General features: G+C 41.6%; 1 protein-coding gene and 1 long non-coding RNA gene across 5 annotated transcripts in view; one reads left to right on the top strand and one right to left on the bottom strand.

Annotated features, from left to right (window-relative positions):
- Window positions 1-23,610, bottom strand: part of Tox (thymocyte selection associated high mobility group box) — a 289,722-nt gene that overhangs the window by 225,916 nt on the left and 40,196 nt on the right. Inside the window, exon 1 of one of the 4 annotated variants that reach the window (XM_048420300.3) lies at window positions 15,907-15,955. The exons of the other annotated variants lie outside the window; for them this stretch is intronic. The gene's annotated coding sequence lies outside the window, so the exon portion shown is untranslated. Of the gene's footprint in view, window positions 1-15,906; window positions 15,956-23,610 lie in introns of those variants that run through there. 4 annotated transcript variants of the gene reach the window in all.
- LOC125391029 (uncharacterized) lies at window positions 6,911-13,257 on the top strand. Its single transcript, XR_007228928.3, has 2 exons — window positions 6,911-7,063; window positions 12,964-13,257. It is a non-coding gene; the product is annotated as an uncharacterized LOC125391029 (long non-coding RNA).

Here is a 23,610-nt window from a genome sequence, read left to right as displayed (position 1 = left end):
GGCTGAGCACACACCCACATGGTTCATATCATCAGTGTAGCTGTTGAGCAGGATGGTGGTACATCTACAACAGAGGAAGGCTGGAGCTACCACATCCCAAACATTTGACACCACTTCAGAGGTGGTGGCCACAGTTAGAAAACAGACCTTTCAATGAATTACTGGTGCACTAAACTAAAAACAATAAAATGTGTTTGGTTTTGTTTGAAATCTTTGAAAAGAAAAGATTTCTCCACTATCTGACAATGATAAAGTTTCTCTTAGTTGATGCACAAAAATTGGTGAGGCCAAGAAAATACTGTAAAAAAATTAATGAGGATAAAGAAATCTGTAAAAATGTAAAAAAGTCACAAATGTTATAAAGATGGAAAGTAACTTCAAGATACAAATAGAACAGAAAACAGGAGAAATAAAAACACAATTTGCATTTTAGTTTAAACTTGTATCACCTAACCTTATAAACATCATTCCGTTCCCAAACCCAAGTCTTAGAAAACAAATCAAGAACATGGTTTTTTTGCTTGTTTGTTTTAGTTTTAAAAACTGTTCCCAGACTCCTGGATATTCATCTGATATTTTTTAAAATACTTGTTGGGTGAAATTAAGTCTTCAGATTTCTCATAGAAATAAGAAAATGGTGCCACTGATGGAAAAAGCTGGATTAAGAAGTAAAGTCTCAATATCACAAGGATTTATATTAACTATTGAAATGGAGATTTTGGACAGCACTAGTCAATGAATCAATCCAAGGAGCAAGTCTGGACAGCCTTAACATTTCCTTTCCAGCAGGTGTCTTTGTCAAAAGTATTTATTCTTTCAGACTCTTAGCATCTCTTACAGAAATAAGAGGATATTATGTTTTAACTATGGAACAAGAACATCCCCTAGGGTCATTATAACATTATTTTATATGTACAAATGTTTGCTTACAGGTGAATGGGACAATTATGCCGAGACGGCTTCTCCTGGGCTGACTTGTGATTTGCTGAGGTCACTTTTCAGGGCAGCTACATTTGCACTCAGCTCCCAGGCTCGGAGACAGAGCATTAGAATCCAAAGTAAGCATATGAAGTGGAGACAAGTTACGTTCATTTAACTCACACCTTCCCTGTTCAATTTTAGATAGCCCACACCTGACTCAGCATGGTAACAATAATTTTGGAGTTTTAATTTTCAGAATTAATCCAGATGTTGACTTTCTTTGACTGTTCTGCAAACAAACAAACAAACAAAATACCATTTTACTATTTACTATCAGGCTGTAAGATGTTCCCCTGGCAATTGTCTTTCAACTGCAGTTCCATGTTTTTCAAAGAGGCAATGCAATCTGCCTGAGTAAACCCACTTCTGCGGCTACTGAGTGGGTGGTGCCAGGCAAGACGGCCGCCATCTCTGTTACCCTCCATCTCTTCTGAGTGGATTAGCCTGGGCATTATAGAACTGAACTGATCGAGGTTAGAATACACTGTACACTTCATAAGGCCATATGAGACGAGGTATATCAATATCTGCAAAGTTCTGAGAACCTGGCAGAGAGCCGCTTTCAGGAAAGAATGCAGGGATCTGGAGGCCAAGTTTAGTGGTAGGGTGCTGCTTGCCAGACACAAACCCGAGTTCTACTCTCAGCATCAAAGAAACATATAAAGAATTTTAAATGTGCTCTACGTTTATGTCACTTTTATGAGAGCAAAGTCCAAGCCCAAATAACGACAGACGTAGTTCTAAATGATTTAGGGCTTACGTCTAAAATATTTCTTTGAAATCCATAGGGCAATAAAACTGAAGAGGACCACGACTTCTGAAGGATGCCTGCTGACACCCTTCGATGTCATTCCTAGATGAGGAAACATCGTCTGTACTATCAAACCAACCACTGTTTACGTAAATGATCAAAATTTTTGTTCGTAATTATTTTACTTAATGTACAAACATGCTCTCCCATGTTGTCTAAGCTATTTGTATTAATATCAAAACACCACAATGCTATGGTTCCAAAAATCCAGGATTTCCTTCTCTGCTTCAGTCTCTCAATGTGTTGTAATGAAAACTTGTTATTTCCCATTGAACTATAATGATCTCCAATCCCTGACAAATAGATCTACAGAACACATACTCAATTTGCTCAGTCTGTTCTGCCCTCTGTCTCTCCCCTGTGTGTGTCTCTGTCTCTATTTCTCTTTCTGTCTCTCTCTTTCACATGGATACACGCACACACACACATGCACACATGCACACGCACACACACATGCACAGGCACACATGCACACACGTATGTACGTGCACATTCACATACATAGCACTGCCTCTAGAATCAAACTAGGTCTGTCTGAGAAATATATTGATCTGCTCCAACCAGAAAGAAATCATAAACCATAATCTTGACTGTTGTTTCATTCCTTTTATAAGACCAATAATTCAGTTGTCTGATATCCAGAAATGCCCTCTTTACGGCGCTGTCTGTTCCAGACTGACGTTTTTATACCAGTTTTTGCTGTAAGTGTCATGTATTTCAAACAGGGTTGTGGGAAGAGTTATGACCCAGCACTCACTGCGTTCCTGACGGAATCTGGAAAATGTGGGGCAGTATGGAAATGGGATTGAGAACACGTGCTGAGTGCCTCAGACCTTGGACCTGATCATAAGTTTTGAGATATTCAAATGTTCCATGCATCCCACTGAAAGGGAAAATATTAGGATTCCTTAATGATTTTTCTAATATAATATTTTCTTAGAATTATAGTAATACAAAACCAAGCAGTATTCTTGCCTGCTCTGCATAAATTGAAATGTCACTCTGCGGCTTAAAAAGAACCATGGAATCTGTGTTTTCAGAAAGGAGACTGGGGACCACTGCATGAAGCACCACATTCCATCTCTGCCTTTGAAGCCTAGGATGAGTTTTAACCATTTTGAGGCAGGGTGGGGGTGGGGAGGGGGTCAAAGAATGATGGGCCAGTGGTGAGTTCAACCACTTAAACTAACTTGAAAACCTCCACTCAGTGTTCCTGGTCAATCCGAGAAGACAAACGCCCTAAACGCCTAGTAAAATAACACATGTTAAAGCTACAAGTGCACAATAGATAAACACTTTAATTACTAACCGCATGATTATAATATAATGCCAATAAATAATGTATGTTATAGTCAAGTCTATTATAAACAATTCATGAATAGGAATGAGGACAGCGATCATTAGCATACGAGGATCATCTCGATCTTTGCTCATCCTCCTTCCTCTGGCAGAAAGCAAACATTTTGACTTGCAGATTAAGTTCAAAGCCCCTTCCCGTTTTCTAGATGCTAGACAACAGACCTGCGTTCCTTAGCCCTCACTGTCTATCTGAGCATGCGCTGCCAGCTGCCTCTGTGATTTGTATCGTGTAACTTACAATTGTCAGCGCTCAATGATTATACGGGAAGAAAAGTTTAGGGTTTGGTATTAAAACTCTTAATTAGACAAATATATGGTTTCAGAAATATATTTAGCAACACTTCCAGGAACAATTAAAAAAAAAAGGTAGTTCTGAGAAGCTCTTAAAGGCTAGCCCATTATAACTTTAAAAAAGGAAGTTTCCTCACCACAAACCAAACACATTCCTCTAAATGTACACCGTCTCATAAATTACACAAATGTTCTCCGCCATATACCGCGAGCTGCCACACCTCAGACAGAAAAAGAATGAGGCAGAACAGAGAATGAAAAAAAAAATGAAGAAAGAGCAAAAAGAAAATAGAAAGGAAGGGAAGAGGTTGGGAAGGAATGGGGGAGGAGACTAAGCCGGCTGCCTTCATTTTCAGCTTGTACTTTCCCAGGCTCCCTTCTCAGAGCTGATGGGCCCAGTTGCCTGTCTGTCTTTGAACTACATTCTGCAGCTGAAGCTGGCAATAGGCTGGCTACTATCAAAAGGAGAAAGTTGCTCAGATCCGTGCAAAAAGGCCCCAGGGGACAAGTTCTTGCAAACCAATGGGAACCTACCCTTGGATCCCCACCAGCCTGAGGTGACTCAAGGAAGGCTCTTTACTGTATGGCCTCTCAAAGGCAACGTTTTCTCATGCCTGGGCTGACAAGGAAAGGCCAGCGTCTCCCAAGTGTGCATTGTCTCTTCGGTTTCACCTGTTAACATCTCGCAAACGCTGAGTTCTAGCTAAAGAGAAAGGTCCTGACTAGAAGGCGAGGATTTCTACTCAGCTAAGGTGGGGGAATGAGTTTTTGAGCCTACAACCAAAGGAAGAAAAGGAGAAGCGGAGTCGCCTCTGGATGGGAAATTTTACTCTCCATAAAGGTGCCACTGGGGGGCGGGGAGAGGGGCGTGTGTAATAGTCCTACTTCACACCATGGTCAAACTGAATCTGTGGGAGGGTCAAATATTCTACGGTAAAAAGTAAAAGCACTGCATCAGGAAGGGCTGTAATTTCACAGGGCAGAAGGCCTTCCTAAATGTACCACACAGCTCCACAGAGCTGTGCTTTCCCCAACCAACAGGCTGGCTCTGTATTTAGAACTCCCTGGTTTGCTAATCACCAGGCTGCAACTCTAACCCGCCTACAGGCAGCAACATCCAAAGGGGCAGGAGGCCATGTCATCTCCCTAACCCCCCAGCAGAAACCTCCTGGCGAGCCCTCAGAATTCTTTAAGATGCTTGAAGTTACTGCAGAGTGATAACCTGAACTCATCTGCAGTTCACCTACCAGACAGCGCATGGCTGTTAGTGAAAATGAGTAATTTTAAGAGTTCCCCAAAACCAGTGACCCCCCAAGTCATCTCAACCCCATTACACAGAAGCGATGAGAAGACTGGAGAGCAAAATGTCTGCGACTGAAGCTCTGTTACGCTGGATTCTCAGTGTCGCTAGGACTGAAGGCCTGTGACTGTCTACTTCCATCTCTGATGAGAAAAATGCTCTTCCAGAATTTTCCTATCCTGCTATTTCCTGCCTTAAAACTAATGTGCATTTTGTGGAGAGCCAAGAAAAACAAAGTCCTGTCACACGTCAGTCATTATATGAAGGACCTGCACACCACTGCAGAAATCCGGACCCTGCTGTTCCAATAGGAAAGCCACACTCTGCTGGTTCTGAAAATGTCTTCTGAACAGAAAGACGAACATGCATGCTACTGTATATTCCCAGCAAGGAGCAACCAGGAAAAAGTGAGAGCCAGGTGTCTGTCGGGAACCAGGCAAAACTCCCCAGTTCAATCGGCCATCCTGGGAGAGTAGAGAAGGTCTGCACACCTATACAGAAGTTAGTGGGATGCCAAGGACAGAAGATACACACATCGTCAGTCCTAGCCTGAGAAAACCATAGGCCCTGAATGCTACCTCATAGGGAAAGGAGGGAAAGATGGAGTCATTTGTAAGTGAAGATGTTAAACACTAATTTCTTACTTTTAAAAATTCAGAGGCAGTTTTAAACATAAAATGAAAACTGCCACATAAAACTCGCTATTTCTAGTCAGCTATCTTGTAAAAATAATTCCATACAGATATCTAGCATCTGGCCCTACAGTGAGCTCTCTCTGCAAGCACTACTCACACATGAGGGGAGGTGCTTCATAGTACACAATGTACAAATGGACTGTAGGTAAGAGAAGGGGTCGTGTGTGAAAAAATGTGGAAAACAGTATCTGGCACACCCGGAATAGGATGATTGCCTAGTGTTTCACTGATTGCTCACAACACACACCTGAGGCTAAGAGGCATTGAATAGCTTGTTAAAAAGGAAACTGTGGCACTCTAGAACCTAGTCTGAATGAATAAATAACCAATAAATGACTTCTCAATCTCCCTCTCCCTCCCCTCACCATGTGTACGAGCCTCAGTTTCTCTGTCCCCAACACCTGTCTCTTGGCCTCTTCACACAGTACTCATGTGCGCACCAATACACATACGAGGACTTAAACAAGCTTTTTTACATTACACATGTAAATGCTGAAACACAATGCACGTTGCATGGTAGATTGCTTATTTTTATAGGTTCAGTTTCCATATTTTCCACAAGCAATATGAGGTATTCCTTGAATAAGCAGCGACTTCTCCGAGACGGGCGGCCGGGAACCAAACAAGCGGCCTCCTCCAACAGATCTGTGTAAGACTTCAATCATGGAAGTGGAAGCTTGAAGTCCCTGTCACTTGCCACCATTGTGAACACTGTCTTTTTCAATAACAATGATGACCAGAGGCAGCCATCTTTTTCCCGTGCTGCGTGTCACCCTGCTGGATGCAGAGTTCACACAGAACGCTCCCAACATCCCTAGCTCTGTGAGTCACAAGCAGAAGGAACCTGTCACTGCGCAGGACCCACAGAATGTTCTAGAACACACACCTACAGCTTACTCTCCACTCCAGGGGATACAACGTCTATGCTGTAGATGAGCATTAATAAAACTCTTTGTGGGCAGGATTGTGTATGATTATGCCTGTTTTTCATGTCTTGACTGACATATGCCAGGAAATACATCATCCCTGGGCTTTTATAAAACAAAAAGTTTTACACAGGAAAGAATATCTGAGTTCACAGATTCCAGTTTTTTTTCCACACCAGAAAAACAGTGATTGAGCAGCTGAGCGCACCATCTCAGGTCAGCCAAGTTCACCCTCCGTGGGTGCGCTGAGAGGATCAGCATGTCCCAGGGCTGCTGCAAGTGGCACTGGTAGTTGGACGCCAGGGCAGCCTTCTCCTGGGGACCCATCTATCCGAGAGCCAAGCTTGGAGAAGAGCTTTCCTGCGGCAAGAAACACCTTTCAGCGATCGGGTCTCTCTTTGGTCATGGCACCTGTTACTGAAGAAACTTTCCATGAACGTGAGTCCATGAAGGTATAAAATAGGTACAGAGGTTAAACATTTACTGATAAGAAGTCGCGTATTTACTTTAGAACAGCCCATCGATGCGCACAGAGTTCTGCTGATGAATGATGAAACAGTCCCTGCCTTCTAGTGAGATGGAAATGCTGGATTACTGCTAGGTAGAGTTAAATCCTGGGAGGCTGGAGAGACGGCTCAGCAACTATAAGCCTGTGCTGCTCTTGGAGAGGACCTGAGATTGGTATCTAGCACCCACATCGGTAGGTTTATAATTTTCTGTATTTCCAGCTCTAGGGGATCTGGCACCTTTTGCTAGACTTGACACATGCACACCCACACAGTTTTCAATACAACTATTTTTTTAAAGAAATAAGCCTTCGCTGAACAGTTCACTCGGCCTGTTAAAAGCCTGCTGCACCGGGCATGAATACCCGAGTTCTGATACCCAACATGCCATAGGAGCAGAGGGCAGTGCCATAAGTCTGTAACCGCGGATCTGGAGGGGCTGGAGACAGGAAGATTGCAGGAGCTCAGTGGCCAGCCAGCCTGGTCAAACTGCTGAACTCCCAGTTCAACGAGACACACTTCTCATAGAGGAGAGTAAGAAAGGAAGAAACTTTCCATTGACCTTTGGCCTCCATACTCATGTGCACATCTAGCTACCCTGCACATAAAATGCACATACTGACAAAGACAGATAACCATAACACACGGAGAAAACAACAACAGCAAACCCTTGACTGAGTTTTTGGTATTGTAGAATGTGGAGCATCTTTAATGGGTTTTGGAGCCAATCAGGGTTTTGATTTTATAATCACCAGAGCTGAGCATGCCACTACAATGTAGGCATTGCAAAATGGCCAAGGTGTATTTAAGTCTATTTCAGAAATTAGTGGGAATTCTCCCCTAACCCCAAGTCAAAATCACTCACTGATTTTTGTGATTGATTCTGTAATGAAATCCTTCCAGAAGGAGGTATGCATGCACCCATGCACCGCTCTCTCCATTGACCTGGCCTGAATGGCTGCTTCCTAACAAGAGCATCCTGTACCTGGAGACTTCTGTCATCTGTTTATAATGGACAGAAAGCAGACAAGCATGCATCACTGAGCTAGATCCCCAGTCCTTTAACTTTTACCTTGAGATGGGACCTTCACTATATTATCCAGCCTGGCCTTGAACCCACTCTGTGGTCCAAAGGGGAGTTGAATTTATGATCCCCTTGCCTTCTAACTGCTGGTAATTAAAACTGCACCACAATGCTCAGCCTTTTTACTTTAGTGTTCATTAAAAAGGTCCAAGTTTTCTTGTGTATATGAGGGGTGAGGTGGGTGGCATGTGTACATGTGTATGAAGGCCAGAGGTCATTATCAACCTTGTTTTCCAAGACAGAGACAGGGTCTCCTATTGGTCTGCATCTCACCAATGAGGCTACAACAGCTGCCCAGCAAACTCCAGAGATTTGTTTTTCTCTATCTCCCAAATACTGAGATAACAATGAACACTATAATATCCATTTTCCTTACCAGGGTCCTGGGATCAAACTCAGATCCTCGTGGTTTCAAGACAAACACTTATCAGTTGAACTGCTGTCTCGGCCCTTGATAAAAATTTTTTTTAACAGAGTTGAGGGTATCTCTAAGATACCTAGTGCTGTCTTTCTGCCCTACTGGTCAAGCATACCTTGATGACCAAGGACTAAGCAAATTCTTAGAAATTTCGTAGAGAAACCAAAACAATCAAGCCTTCTTTCACAGTAGGAAAGGTCTGGATTCATCTTGGTACGAGAGGGACAGGGCAGTTCCGTTGTTCATCTTAGAGAAGAGGCGAGCGGTGTTTGAAACCAACACTTGGCACCAATGAAAATGTAAGTAGGGGCCAGGTGACAGTGGAGGTGATTATCTTCCTTGTGAAGGATGTAGCTGGGTGATAGCACCTGCCTAGCCAGGCAAGGCCCCCAGGTAGACCACTAGCACCGAAACAAAACAGAACGAACTAAAACCAACAAGGCAATGGTTTCCCCCAAACAACAACAGCAACAACAAAGTACCAGAAAACAGCATAGCTTCCCATTCTTATTTTTCCACAGCAAATTTCCACAATTCCTTTCTAGGAGCCAAAGCAAGTGGAGCTCTTTAATGCTCAACTAAGGAGCATTTGCACTCCCTGCCTTAGCGCTGGGAAGCAAGCAGCTAGCTGACGGGGAGAGAAGAAACCTTTCCCTGTTTTGAAATGACATTATGGGGAGAGGCCACGTAGTTAGCAAAGACGCTGAATGGAAGCTGAAGAGAACCACTGGTAACGCACGGTTCTCCTCGAACAACATCAATGCTAACACTGTTTCGTAAACGTCCATACTCAGAGCTACTGTCACACAAGATAACACGGGTTTATATCATTATTCAAGACCAGAATTCCGTATCAGCTGCCCATATTTCAGGGCAGAAGGATTCCGTTATTTGTCAAGCAAAACACATTACTCTTAGGAAATCGGGAAAGTTGACCTTGGCAAAGAGTTAGCGAAACCGTTCCCTCTTGGCTTCCCTTCCACGCAGGGCGGCAGAGCGCACATTTGCTGCCGTTCCGTGGCATTGTTTCACGAGGAACTTGGGATATTTGGGCCAGAAGTGAGAAGAGAAGACAGTTCACACCAGCGTGGGGAAGCCCAAATTTAAGCTCCACCGAGTGCCACACCATAAAGCACCTTCTAAGAAGGAGAATCATCTAGATGTTTGTAGAAAATGAGTCCCGGGTCCACGTCCCAACCCTTTATGATTTCCCTTGGTCTACCACAGTTCTGCTTCTTCCCCATATAGCAACAAATTTAAAAACACATTTGTTCTTTGACACAACTCTAAATCCGGGTAGCTATTGCCCACAGTATTGATATATTGCCCTGAAAAGTTTCTCTCAGGTCGCACGACCACTGTTTTTATACTAAGCAGCAACCCAGGGTTTCATTTCCTAAAGTCTAAGCAAAATTGGGTCTCTGTCTATGGAGTTCTCATGCCAGGCTCCATAGACTTACTTATCCTAATTTTTTTTTTCCTGTTCTTGTCTCTCCAGCTCCCAAGTCTGCCATTGTTCTCAATATTATTAGCACTTTGTGTGGTAATGATAACATAGAAAGGAAATGTTTTTGAGGACTGCTACCATGTTTGAAGCAATTGACATGCTATGTAATCAATCTCCTTGGCAACGTCACCCCTTAGAAAATTCCACTATCCACAGTTATCAGTAAAGAAAGAAGTCTGAAACCCCTAGCTTAACAGGAAGCTATCAATTGCATCTTACTTGTCATTCCCCATATTTTATGTTATTGATGATGAATATTAATGATGAATCTAAGTATTCAGAACCACCCAAGTAGCTAGAGATCATCTCTCCTATTGTAAGAAAAAATAGCTAATTGAAAAAAACGCAATAGGATTTTTGTGCTGAGTACTCTTCTACTTTGTGAATCTACCTAAAACCTTCCATAAAGCTGCTGCATCTTTTTGGATTTACTGAGAAATGAGTCAGCAAAGATTACAGGAAATCACCCAGAGATTACACAGTAAGAACGGTAAATTGTCAACAATGCAAAAAATAGAAGATGAAAACAGAAGTTTTTTTTTTCAAAATTGCAAACTAAATCTGTGTTGGAGTGTGAATGTGCCTATCTGTGCATAAAAACTTGCTCTGAAATGACTGGGTCGAGGTTTGATCAATGGCGAGTGCCTCCGCTTCTCAATAATCAGTGAGGATCACTGGCGATAAATGCAACCAAGGCAATCGGTACTGATTGCTGCGGTGGAGGCATTTGATAAAGGGACCTCATGAGCAGCAGTGGCCACAGGCATCTCATTTAGCCTCGGGGAAGAGAGACTCAGACTGTATCTCTAAGAGATTACGTTCAGTAATGGTTTAGCAATGACCCAGCAGTTCCTGCCTTTGATGATCTCCCTGGCTGAAATTTCCTCAACCCCAATATTTAAATAAGATTTTAAAAATGTTTATGTGCAAAAATCCCCTCCCTTCCCCTACCTCAGAGTCCCTCACCACTAGTGAAACCCCACCTGGTCTCTACTCTCGTTGGTTTCATAGTTCAAGGCCGAATGACCTGATAAGGTCAGCAGCTCTTGGGAAGAAGCCCACACCTTGCTCTTGGTCACCTCACACCATATACTTTGCATACAAATCCAAACCACTAGAACTAAGACGGACTGGAATTACCACCCTTTGAATGTCACTGAGGAAGAGGAATGTAGAGTAGAGAGAAAAAGATCCTCGTCTGGCCATCTTCTGCCTGGGCCTTGCATGGGGGCCCGAGAAAGCTAGCTAAACAGCCAGTCAACTAATAGCGAATCTATTTCTATGTTTCACAGACTCTGGTTTTATTTTCTTATTTCAGGTGTCTTCTAAATTTTGCTCCAATATTTGCTCTCCGTCTTATTAATTCAAAATCTTGCTAAATGATTACTTCCTAAATAAGCAGTCAAGTAGGTGGCCCCAGGGCAACAATATTTCTCCAAGCCCAGAAAATGTCTGTCCTGCTTACAATGGACCCTCCTTCAATAGAGGGAAAGGTTTCTGTCAAAACTTCTATCCAAGTCAAGGAGAAAGTGCATGCCACCATTGCAGTGCCTCTGTCAGATTGCATTTCCTTCTCCTCTTCCTGATTCTGGCTCAGTCACACGCATGCCCATCTATTTCACCTCATTCAGCCACCGATATGGAGTTCCAATGATGCAAATATTCTCACCAAATGTCTTGAGAAAACTGGGAGATTTCAGATATGACGAAGATATTTCCCTTTAAGATTTAAAGTGAAGAAGATGGGCTGGGAATACGGCTCAAAGGCTCAGTGTTTGTGTACCATGTGTAAGGCTGTTAACAAACGCTAAAGCCAAGCAGAGGCAACGTCGAAGCTGACAACGAAAACGCTACACAATGAGAGGAAGTGGGCGACAGCAAGCAGTGGGAAGAAGCGTGAAAAGGAAGAGGGACCCAGTAAGTCCCGCCAAGGAGCTGCCTAATAAATTGGCTTCAGGAGTAACATTCAGACCAGGTGCAAGATGGTGTCTTGAGAGAAACTTACTCAGGAAAGCATAATAATTAGGCTAGGAATACATCTCTAACCCCAACACTTTTGGTGAGAGAGGAAGAGAGGCTTTTGTGAGTTCAAGCTCACCTGGTCTACACAGTAAGTTCTGGCACAGTAGGGGTAACATAGTGAGAACTCTGTCAAAAAGGTAAAAAAAAAAAAAGTGGGGGGGGGATAAAAGAAAAAGAAAAGAAGCAAAATGCTTTCATAATTAGGGGGTCAATAAATAAAAGTGGATTGAGTTCAGAGGCTACGGGAGCGTAAAGGAGAGGGCTCTGCTTCAAAGTGTGGGCTTGCTTTCATGGTGGTTCCTGTTAGCTGTTCTGCCCAGGCAACTTACAGGATCACTGTGGACAGGCCGTCTTCTCGATTTAAAAAATCAAGAACCTGTGTAGTTTTCAGCATTGCTAAGTGGTTAAAACAGTAACAAAACTCCTCAGTCTATTACTCTTGACTAGACAAGTGGAGACCACATCCAGACACTCATGCTTCCCCAACAACTACAAGATCAGTTTGCAAAAGAGATGGGTAGTGAGAGGAAAATCAAAGACAAAGTCATAGAATCAAAGAGAACACCCTGATCTAGCAAGTTCTGTGTCAAACATTTTTTTTTCCTGGTAACATACATTAACTTTTCTAACCAATCTGATGGAGAACCTTTAAAATGAGTTAAAACCATACACGTATTTCAAAGTAAGGGTTGGGGAGGTAGGAGTATAGGCTATATTTTTGTATCTGTTGGCTTGAGTACAAATAAGCTTTACAAATTCTGAAGAAAGGCATTTTTGGTATTAAGATGCACATTTTTAGCTGACAGTCATTGCAGGTCTCTGGCTCCTGAAAGCAGGCTCAGCCCCTCCCGCCATAATGGACCTAAAAATTAAACATGCAGATTCCTTAAGAATCTCAAGTTACACAAACAACAAAACACTTATACATGAGAGGATTTGCTAGTTAACCGATCCCCACATAGGTAAATAGCAAATTTAAAACCCCACAAATCAACTGCTAATGAACTGGTTATTCGTGTGAGGCTCACACAGCACTAAAATGTGCAAAATTATTCCACTACAGACCATCGGCTGCTGGTCAGACCTTTCTGACTAAGGATGGATTACGTGATTAAGGCGGCACCATTTGTCGGCAGTGTGGCTTTAGACTTCACCTCAACTGCGAAGGAGCATTTCGATTCTGTGTTTCTAAACATCATCGTTAGAATGTAGGGAAGTGGAGATCTCCACAGCCATATTTAACCAAAGCAATACAGTCCTCATTCTTTCTTCTACGATGAAGCATGGCAGGGCTACACACTCCTGGAGGAGCAGTGTCATGCTGGAAGTACTAGAGAATAAAAGCCTTTGGAAATGATATAGGTTTCAAGTCCTTTGACTAATTCCACAGGGGTCATCCAAGAGCTTGGATGGAGGAGGTGAGGGCAAGGGGAGAAAGAAGGCAGCTATCACTGCTGTTGTAATTACTACATTCCCTGTGGTATGAGATGCTAAAAATGAATGTTTCCTCCCTTACAAGGATAGAGACCTTCCTTGCTGCAAAGCTATTAGCATATATAATGCACTTGTCTGGAAATCATGGCTTCTCTGTCATTCTTGGGAGACCTTTAGGGACCTGAGTTATTGTATAGCCCTGAATTATAGCAAACGCATAATTTGCAGTCCTCCTGTTCCCAGCTTATTTCAAAAAGACAGTTTAAGCAATTTCACCTATATTTAAGGCTCAGACCCCACTACCGAAGAAATTAAAGTGTTTATATTATCTTAATTCTATACATTTTTTTTTTTACAAACTTACAACTGAAAAAACATGTTAGGGTATTTCCTCAACACTGCTATCTGTGAGGAAGAGCTGATAATTTAAAACCAAATCCTAGAAATCTGTTAACACTCCTTTCAACACAAATAAACAAGACTCTCAGAAAGTCAAAACATATAAGGCTCCTGAGCAGCTTACGTGATCCTACAGCACATAGAGTCACAAGAAAATAAATGGCACTAATTTGTACCTTCTGTGCAAAGACATTTCCCCCCTTAGTTCAGAGGCAGGAATGGCACCTCAGCAGAGGCTCCGCATTTTTTTCTGATTTCACTTCTTTCATCCTCAGAGTGGAGTAAAACAAGAAATGCTACTTCCCATCTTCGGTTTTATTTCAATCAATGTCAATTTAACATATTTTAAATAGTCTGTATAATTTTAAATGAAAGGGCCATTCTGATGTTAATCTGGATCAATCTTCCAAACATATGATTCTGGGTTTTTAAAAGGGGCCCTCTGGAGGGGCTTTTTTTTTTTTTTAAAGCGAACAAAAAAGCACCCCGAGGCTGTCCATTTCGCATTTAACCTACTTATGTGAAAAGGGAACTGCTTTGGTTAAGAACAACTCGCACACGCTCAGGTTCAAGCTAAGCAGGCGAGCCAGTGTATTAGTGGGGGAATGAGGCAGCAAATAGCAGCCCCTTTCACAGGAGCAGAAGAATACTGTGTTTATTTAAAATAGTTGGCACAAATTCTCATTTCAATTAAATCACATTTGCTAGAATAACCTTTCCATAATTAAAAACATGCAAAAAGTCATTTTTCCCCCCAAAGTGCTAGCAAAAAAAATGATCACAGCAGCTTAAAATGGGCAAGGGGGCAAGATAATTGTTAAGAACAAATGTGACTAATTTGGGTTACAATTGCACATTAGTTCAGTGGTTTTCAGTGATTCAGAGGCTATCATCCTCTGTTGCTAAGTAAAGTTAATATAAATAGGCGCCAAGTTTTGTTATTAATGTTTTTTTTTAACAGGAAGTAACAGTACAAGCTCATATCTTGTATTTTTATTGTCGGTATATGACAATGGTAGAATATCATCTTAGGTGAGATTAAAACAGCTTGATCTAACCTCTTCCTTTTACAAACGAGGAAACTGAGATCCAGAAATGTCAAATGCCTTGTTCTTAGTCAGTTAGCTAGTTAGAACCTGCTCTGGCACTGGGCAGTTTTCACTGCACAGATCTGGCGGCATGGAAAGAGCCATAGCTCACAGAGGCCAGAAGAAAACCAACGGAAGAACACACCATCTACGTGAACTATGTGGAAATGAAATTCTGTTTCAAGTCTCTTCCACTTCTCCCACTCCTGCTTCCTCCTGAAAACTCACATGTGAGCCCAAAATCACGTTACAAGGAGAGCAAAGATTATCCAATAAATCAGATGAAGTCTCACACATGGACAAAGCCAGTAAGTGAATTACATGTTGAATAACTACCAAGGATAGTTTGAATGAAAACTTACAAAATATTCCATGAAAAAAAAAAAAACCACTAGCTGAATCCTTCCAGGTAGATAAAGGATTGGGAAACCAGTCCAATGATCAAGTCATTAGGAAAGGGACACAGGAAAAGAGGAGGGGCATTTAAATGAGGAGGCAAAGGGTACCAAACCACAGGGAAAACAGACCCGCCCCTTCCTTCTTGGATATTGCTGAATGGCAGTCTTGTGGAGCGTGCAAAGCACTAGATGACCTACTGGTGCCAAATAAAGTTTCCATCATTCAGAAATAACTTACAATAGCTTTATACATGTGCAGCCGAAGAGCTAAATGAACAAGTACGTCATGGTGAAGCCTAGACAAGCTGTACCAAAGGAACAGTGCTGAGCTTTCATGAGCTTCCTTCTCCATTATCAGGGCACATTCAAGCACTAATGAGTGAATCCATCGCACAACAGTTGCTTGTTCTGAACAGATCTAGCACAGATTAAATGTTCTTGCAATCTTTGCTAGTTGCAACACACTTGTGCACACACACCACACGTGTGCACACACACCAGTAATCAAATAACAACTACATGTTGAATCCCATCATGCTGAATATTAGCAACAATGACTAACACTAAGTAAGGAGTGGCTGCCTCCTCTGCTACCCACTTTACATGTCTTACAGCACCTTAAATATATCTTGCAAATTCTTTGCTCTGAAAAGATCCCCCAAGATTATTTTGGTACCAACCTCTTACCTTTGCTGCCCTTGGTAGTGTTCAATCGAAAATGGTCTGAAGGCTGTTTAGACTCTGAGGGACTTGACTACTGCTAAGGAAAAAAAGCAAACAAAATTTCTCCCCAAGAGTCTAATTTGCAAATTAATTTCCTTGTTCACTGTCAGTTACTTGCAGCTTACAAGCTGAAGGGTCAACCTCATTATGAACAAAAGCTTATTATGACTAAAATGCAACAAAGCCCAACCTTAAAAAAATGCTCAACATTTCAGAGGCTCTAACCCAAAGCAAGTAACTATATCAATATTATGCAAAGCATGTTCCAGAGAACACTAATGTGTTGGGGTTATTAATAGATATGGGGGTAAAAGAGGGAGCTTTGGAAAACATTGAGGTGCGGACCAAAATAAACAAGGCCTTTTGGGCAGCTCTTGTGACTTTGCATCCTAGTGAGGATCCAGAAATGGGAGATGGTAGAAAAGAAGTAATGTTATCACTTTTAACGTTGAAATAAATTGAAAATACAGAGAAACAAATTCTCTAGAACTCTGTCTTTCTGTATACTAAAACAAAGAAAACAAACAAACAAACAAAAAAAGATAGACCCTAACCATTAGCTCAATTTAAAATCTAGCGATGGGTTGGGGTATGGCTCAGTGGTAACACTTGTCTACCTTGCTTACATGCAAAGCCTTCAACTTGAACCCCTGCACGGCAAAACAAATAAAAATTTAAAACCCACTATAATAAAAAGCATAGCACGTGACTATTTCTGAACCCATTTGTTCCGTGTTTGCATGTCCTGGAAACCTGACACAAACCATTTCAGAAAGGGGAGCTGGTCACAGCTGCTCAGGTAAACGGCTGAGACCAATCATTACACCACGGTCACGTCTCCGTCCATTTCCTACAATAGCTTCATCCATGATTGGACCCACAACAAAATTGGTTTAAAGGTTCCTTCTTTCTTATTAATTTGCACCTCTATATTTTTCATAACACTCTCTCTGATCAAAATGTTACTGTTTCTCTTTACTTTCCAAGATTATGAAATCCTTATCTATCATTTTTGTTCTGGTATTAAAATGTGTGTTTATACTAATTATAACAGAGAAAAGTAAGTAATCTAAATATGATACTTATTCAATCACGTTTGAATACTATACAATAATGGAGTTATTTTGAGTAATCAATAATAAATGGGTAACATATTTATCATCATGCATTTATAAAACACTTCATTCTTTCACATTTGGCATTCATAGAGACCTTTCTTCCTTCTTTATTTTACTTATTTGTTTATAGAGTTCTAGAGATCAAACATACATGTCGGGCAAGCTCACTGTGTAGCTCCACCTCCAAACCCTTGTAGTATCTTTGTATTTGTTCTTATAAGCGTTACAGTGAATCGTGCTAACCTTAGCACAAACATTTTTGAAACTTTTTGCTTTTTTTGAGATAGCTTTCAAAGTAATGGGTTTAATTGTATCATTTTTAAACATCTATGTTATTACACTTTGTTCTCATTGATTTCCTCATGCCAAAACCCAAAAACTTTTTACACAAAACTGAGAACTGACAGTAAAACATCGGTGGCTTCAGACTCTTATAGTTTTCTCATGGGGAGGGAGAGAGAGAAAAGAAGAGATGGAGGATAAAAAGGGAAAGGAGGAGTAAGGGAAGAAAAGGGGGAATATGATGAGAAGAAGGAGGAAATGCAAAAGAAAGGAAAAGGAAAGGATGCTGCTGCTGGTGATGATGATGATGCTGCTGCTGCTGCTGATGATGTTGATGATGCCAATGATGAAGATAAAGAGGAGGAGGGAAAGTGCCACAATACAGAAAGAAAACTTTCACTAAGACCTACTTCATTCCATGCATTCTAGACATCTTCAGTTTTGGTCCATTCAATTTTTGCACAACCCTATCTCGGAAAGATCCCCCTTTAAAAGCAGAAGAAACAGAGGTGTGGGCAGGTGAAACAACTTGCTACCATCATTAATATTGGTGCTTAGCCACATGCCCAGCTGATGTGGGATTCCCCTCTATATGCTCTGAATACCATTGGTGAATAAATAAACTGCCTTGGCCTGTTCATAGGGCAGAACTTAGGTAGGCAGGGAAAGCTAAACTGAATGCTGGGAGAAAGGAGGCAGAGAGAAGCCCTCTAGCCTCACCAGAGACAGACACCCATAATTTTACCTGTTAAGCCACAGCCTTGTGGCAATACACAGATTAACAGAAATGGGTTCAATTAATACCTAAGAGTTAGCTATTAAAAAACTAGAGCTAATGGACCAAGCAGTGATTTAAATAATACAGTTTCTGTGTGATTATTTCGGGTCTGAGCTGCCAGGAGGCCAGGAAATGAACAAGCGGCCTCCTTACAACAAATTAGTGCCCATGTCGCCAACTAAAATCTATTCAAAACCTTAGAGAACTTGGAAAGGAATTCTAGACACTAAAAAACAAAGTTTAGTCACATTTATTTTCCAGAATGAGCTTTGATTGCTGGTGGTATGCTGCAGCTACTTTAAGAGAGGTTTTCCTGATTCAACAGGAGCAGAAAAAAAAGCTGCAGTTTTGAAATGCTGGATTTCTGGGCTATGCTGCCAGTGCAAATTCTAACTCTTCCTGGAGGTATGGTTTTGGAACATGTAGATGGGGTTTGTGAACAGAGTGCTACAACTTGCTTACTGGCAACACAGACTGGTTATGTACCTAAAAATGGGGCTGAGCATGGCTCACAGAGGCAGTAAACAGCTCCACCATGCTGGACTGGGCAGGGTAAGCAGGCAGTGCCATATTTCCCATAGCAATGTTGCCACTTAAGTTCATAAGAAGGGCTGAGCATTTTAAGAAGCACTTCTGGTCAGAAAAGGATTACAGATAATGATAAAGACAAATTCAGATGAAAAAGACCTCTAAATGAGACACAGTGTGTTTTAAAAAAATGTACGTAGGCTTGGGAGAGAGAAGAAAAAGAATATAGAGAGTTATAAAAAGAAGTAAATGGTTTATTTTAAAAAGTCTTTAAAGAGACTGAGTACAGACAGTCATAGATTAAAAGGAATAAAGAAATATAAGCCACGTAAAATGAAAAATTCATAGAGAGTCTGGATTATGTACACTATGGTGTTTTCTTTGAATTTTTTGACTGTGAATGAGCTAAGTACAGAGAAACATTTCATTGTACAGGCTGCTAAGTAAAGCCAATATAAAGGTATCTTGTCTCCAAAATTTGAGTATAAGGATATGTTGCTATGGAAAACAGGTTCTTCTCTTCTTTCCACAGAGGATGAGAACCTGTGGATTGCTTCCAGACTAATGTGGTTTGATGGACCAAGATCCCCTGAAAGGTTGCCTTGAACACCGCTCAAAAAATTACTTTGCCCAATAAAAAGCAGGAGGCAGTTTGGAGAGAACTACACCCATATTACCAAATACAGTTTGTAAATGTTTCTTTACATTTAAAAGGGGATAGGCTATAGATATTTGCATTGATATGAATCTTGGTTTATTGATACAAAGTTAAGGTCAATTTTGTTATACTGAATATATGTATTTCTGATCTTGATTAAGGTATTGTGTTTGTGCAGCTCATTTAAAAATGTAATGTATAATTAAGAATTATAGGTAAATTGAGAGTCATCTATAATAGTTAAATTTTCTAGATGTACAGAGATGTATTTCTGATGGATAGGCATTTTTTAAACCTTTCAAAGACTACAGAACATGGTATTCAAATGTTTAAGAACTTAGGACTTTTCATCACAATGAGACACATCTGCTCCTGGCAGCACCAACTACTTCAAGAAGATGATAGACATCGAAGAGGCTCCTCATGTAGCTTGTTAGTCATTTGGGCAAGAAACTGCTCTTGCCTGGACTGCTTGATCTAATGCTGTATGTACTGGACATGTAGGACCCACAGAAAAATGAATGCTGAATTTGTCTAAAGATGAGAGTATCCTTCAGGGTTCCAACTTCATAAAAGAGTCTGCTAGACATTCTACAGGACACAGAAAAAAGTGACTGACAAACTGCCAATATAGGTGGAACTGTCTTTGAAATTTCCTGTTTCATAGAAAAGTCTGCTGAATACTATGTGCCTGTAGGCTGAAGACGGATGTCCCAATGGTACAGAAGAACTTTGGGTGATTAACCAGGTATCAAGGTGTCTGAAAATTCTAAAGTTTTAGAAGTTGTTTACAATGTACTTCCTGTTTACTTAGGCAACATTATATCCTTCTGGAGTCTCTGATGGACTAAATCCATCAGACTCTGGACTCTGATGGTTAAAGAATAGATAGTTACAGTTTTCCTTAGTTATGATAAAAGATAAATTATATATAAGCATTGTAACTTTAATTCTTGTTTGATACCTATTTTGCTATATGTAATTTTACTATGTTAAACTTAAAACCTTCCTTTTCATTTAAACAGAAAAGGGAAGGTGATGTAGCAATATCACCTCTGTATGCAATAAATACCATTGGTGAATAAAAAGCTGCCTTGGCCTGTTCATAGGGCAGAACTTAGGTAGGCAGGAGAAACTAAACTGAATGCTGGGAGAAAGGAGGCAGAGTCAGAGAGAAGCCATGTAGCCACACCAGAGACAGATGCTGGAACTTTACCTGTTAAGCCACAGCCTTATGGCAATACACAGATTAATAGAAATGGGTTAAATTAATATGTAAGAGTTAGCCATTAAGAAGCTAGAACTAATGAACCAAGCAGTGATTTAAATAATATAGTTTCTGTGTGATTTGTTTTGGGTCTGAGCTGCAGGGTAGCCAGGAAATAAACAAGCGGCCCCCCTACAACACCCAGCCAAACTGACTGTAGTACATAGACTTACAACCACAACACTACACTACTGCCTGTCCCCCCAAAAATCACAAAGAGTGCCTCTGAACCCAGAGGAGGCATATGAAGCCACTGTACGGTCTGTGAGGCAAGGTGGGTAAATTTCATGGAAGCAGGGATGTAAAAGAGTTCAGAATGATCCAGGTAGAGCATGGAGAATACATCTGAGTCATAGAGGTTTGCATGTGTTCACACGTGAAGATTTCAAGGCATTCTTCCTCTACAGGAGTTCTTGGGAAGCTGAGGTTGGGCCAGGGGGTCTGCATTCCTGCAAATGGAGCTAATGACAAGAGGACTGTATGTTTGTGGACCCAATGCAAAACAACAGGGTAGACTGAAGTATCAGTATAAAAGCATTCAGGAGTGTCAAGCAAGCTGAAATATTGTTCACTACCATGGAGGCATTAACCATCTACTATGTTTGTTAGCTGGTATTTTAAAATTATTATTTTTATTATTATTTTGATTTTTCATTAATTTGATATAGGGCTGCCTCAAACTCTCCATGCAGTTGAAAATGGCCTTGAAGTCTCTGATCCTCCTGCCTCAGCCTCTGAATCCTAGGATTGCATGTCTCTGCCATCATAACCTGCTATCATTGGCTTACGAAGGTACTCAATGATGAATGACTATAATCCCTCCTAGGACCTAGCTTGGGTTTACTGTTGATGGATGAAATTCTCCAAATTAGCAATTATAGGGGACAAACCAGCTGGACTGGGGAAAGGTGTTATGTTTGAACCTTGTGTTTTAAGATACAAGATATTCAATTGCAGATGCCTGATGAATATGAAGCTTTAGAAATGAGGTGTAGAAAGAATGTTAGAGGCATCAGTTATACACAGCAGTAGAAGCCACTTGTTTAGGACCAATCACCATGGAAAACAATATGTTTACAGAAAAGAAACCCCAAGAGAACCCTAGGAAAGACTGACACTTTATAACAGTGGCCAAGAAGCACACAGCTCACAAGTTATGCATATGTCAGCTCTAGACCAGGACAGACCCTGATTTTGAGTGAGATGAGATTGGTTCACTGGGCTAAGAGGTCCTTCAAAGATAAGGAAACTGGGAAGAAAGATCTAGAAAGATGAAAGACACACCTACAATGCAGGCACAATGGGTAAATCCCACCTGGGAAGAGTTTCAAACGCAAGCATCCAGTGCACTTGGTGACGTGAAGATCACTGTTGACCTCTGTGAATGACAGGGGCCAGACGATCTGCGGGGCAATGGAGAGTCAACCAGGGGAAGGCAGAGCTCCATGAACACCTGACCTTTCCAATGTTGGGAGGGAAATAGAAAAAGAAAAAAGAGAGAGAAGAGAGAGTTCAAGAGCCAGCTCAGTTCCTGTCCCTGTAGTTTCAAGATTAAAGGGACACACACACACACACGTGTGTGATGAGAGGTAAGAACATGCAGAGACCAAAGCTGGAGACACAGGCAGGAGAACACTGGCAGACTGACCAAAGTTCCCACCGATGAGAAAAGTGGCTTCCTGCTGCTGCGGTAAAGGTGCCGACCTAAAGCACCCAGGGAGGAAATCCCTGTCCCAGTCTATGACAGAGGGCGGCAGCTCAGGCCAGGCTGGTGCACAGCAGCGACTGCAGCAGAGACCATGGAGGGATGCTGCAGGTTGCCTTACTGGTCGGGTGACCTGCACCTACCTTTTTCCTACCTCCCAGGGCCACCTACCTACCCAGGAGTGGTGCCACCCATAGTGGGCTCTGCCCTTCCACATCCGTAGCTAATTAAGGGGGGAGAAAGTTCCACAGCCTTGCTTGCAAGCAATCTGGTAGAGTCATCTTCTCAAGGTTCCGTCTTTCCAAATGACTGATACATGTCAGGTTGACAAAAACTAGGCAGCGCAGAAGGACACCTCTACCCAAGAGGCAAGAATAAACATTGGTGTGGAAAGACAGGACGAGGTGTGTGGTTATACGGCTGGTGCATTCACATAGTAACCTTATTTCTCATGAAGCATGTTTGGGGCCCTTTGGGGGTATGATGAGTTGAATGTGGAGCCAGTTTTGAAAAGTGATAAAGATGTGCAGTTAATTTGGAAGGGCATGGGAAAAGGAAGATGCTGTCACGTGACTGGGTAGTAAGCAAAGGTTTGAAGCCTTTTAACAAAAGTTAATTGCAGATAAAGCTAGAATATCGTTCAACATAGAGAGCTGTTCCCAAGCTGTCGCACGGGGATACAGCCACACAGGGGAACCACTATCAACTACCTACCAATTTCAACTTCTAAGATACATACACACATACATATGCATGTGTGTATATATGGATGTATTCCTATGTATATACACAAATACACACACCCAGACATACACACATCCATATCCTGGGTTCCTTTCGATGATTATGGGAAAGCCCACAGAAGTGGCAATAGCTTGTAAAGGGAAGGCAAGTTTCATGTCTAATCCACTGGGAAGAGCGAAGCAAACCACTTTGCTCTCGAGGCTGATACTCAGTGCACTCATGAGTGGAAATACTCCCTCGGTTTCATGAGTAGCGAAGCACACGTCAGCTGCTTAGGTCTTGCAAACAGAGCAGTTTGCAAAGCTTCCTGTGCAACACTCCAGTCGATGTCTTTTCCCCTCAGAGAGAGGATGCTCCACTCTCAATTAATTGCTCAGTTATCAAGTTCCAATAGCAGCTGGCTTTAGTTATGCTTTAATTGAAAAGATGCTGCAGTTGTAAGAAAAAGGTATTAAAAAGCTGTTTAGACTATACAGGAAAGCAAGTGATTAAGATTAGAGACATAGACTAAAATCCCTTGAAAGGAGAGAGCCAAACACCATGCAAATGTCCAAGTAGGGAAACAAGAGTGAGCGGACACATAAGCTG

Source organism: Myodes glareolus, chromosome 16 (genome assembly GCF_982192425.1).
Source record: "Myodes glareolus chromosome 16, mMyoGla1.1, whole genome shotgun sequence".
NCBI classification, from domain to species: domain Eukaryota; kingdom Metazoa; phylum Chordata; class Mammalia; order Rodentia; family Cricetidae; genus Myodes; species Myodes glareolus.
The sequence above is the reverse complement of the archived record's forward strand: the minus strand, read 5'-3'. Positions and strand labels throughout refer to the sequence as shown.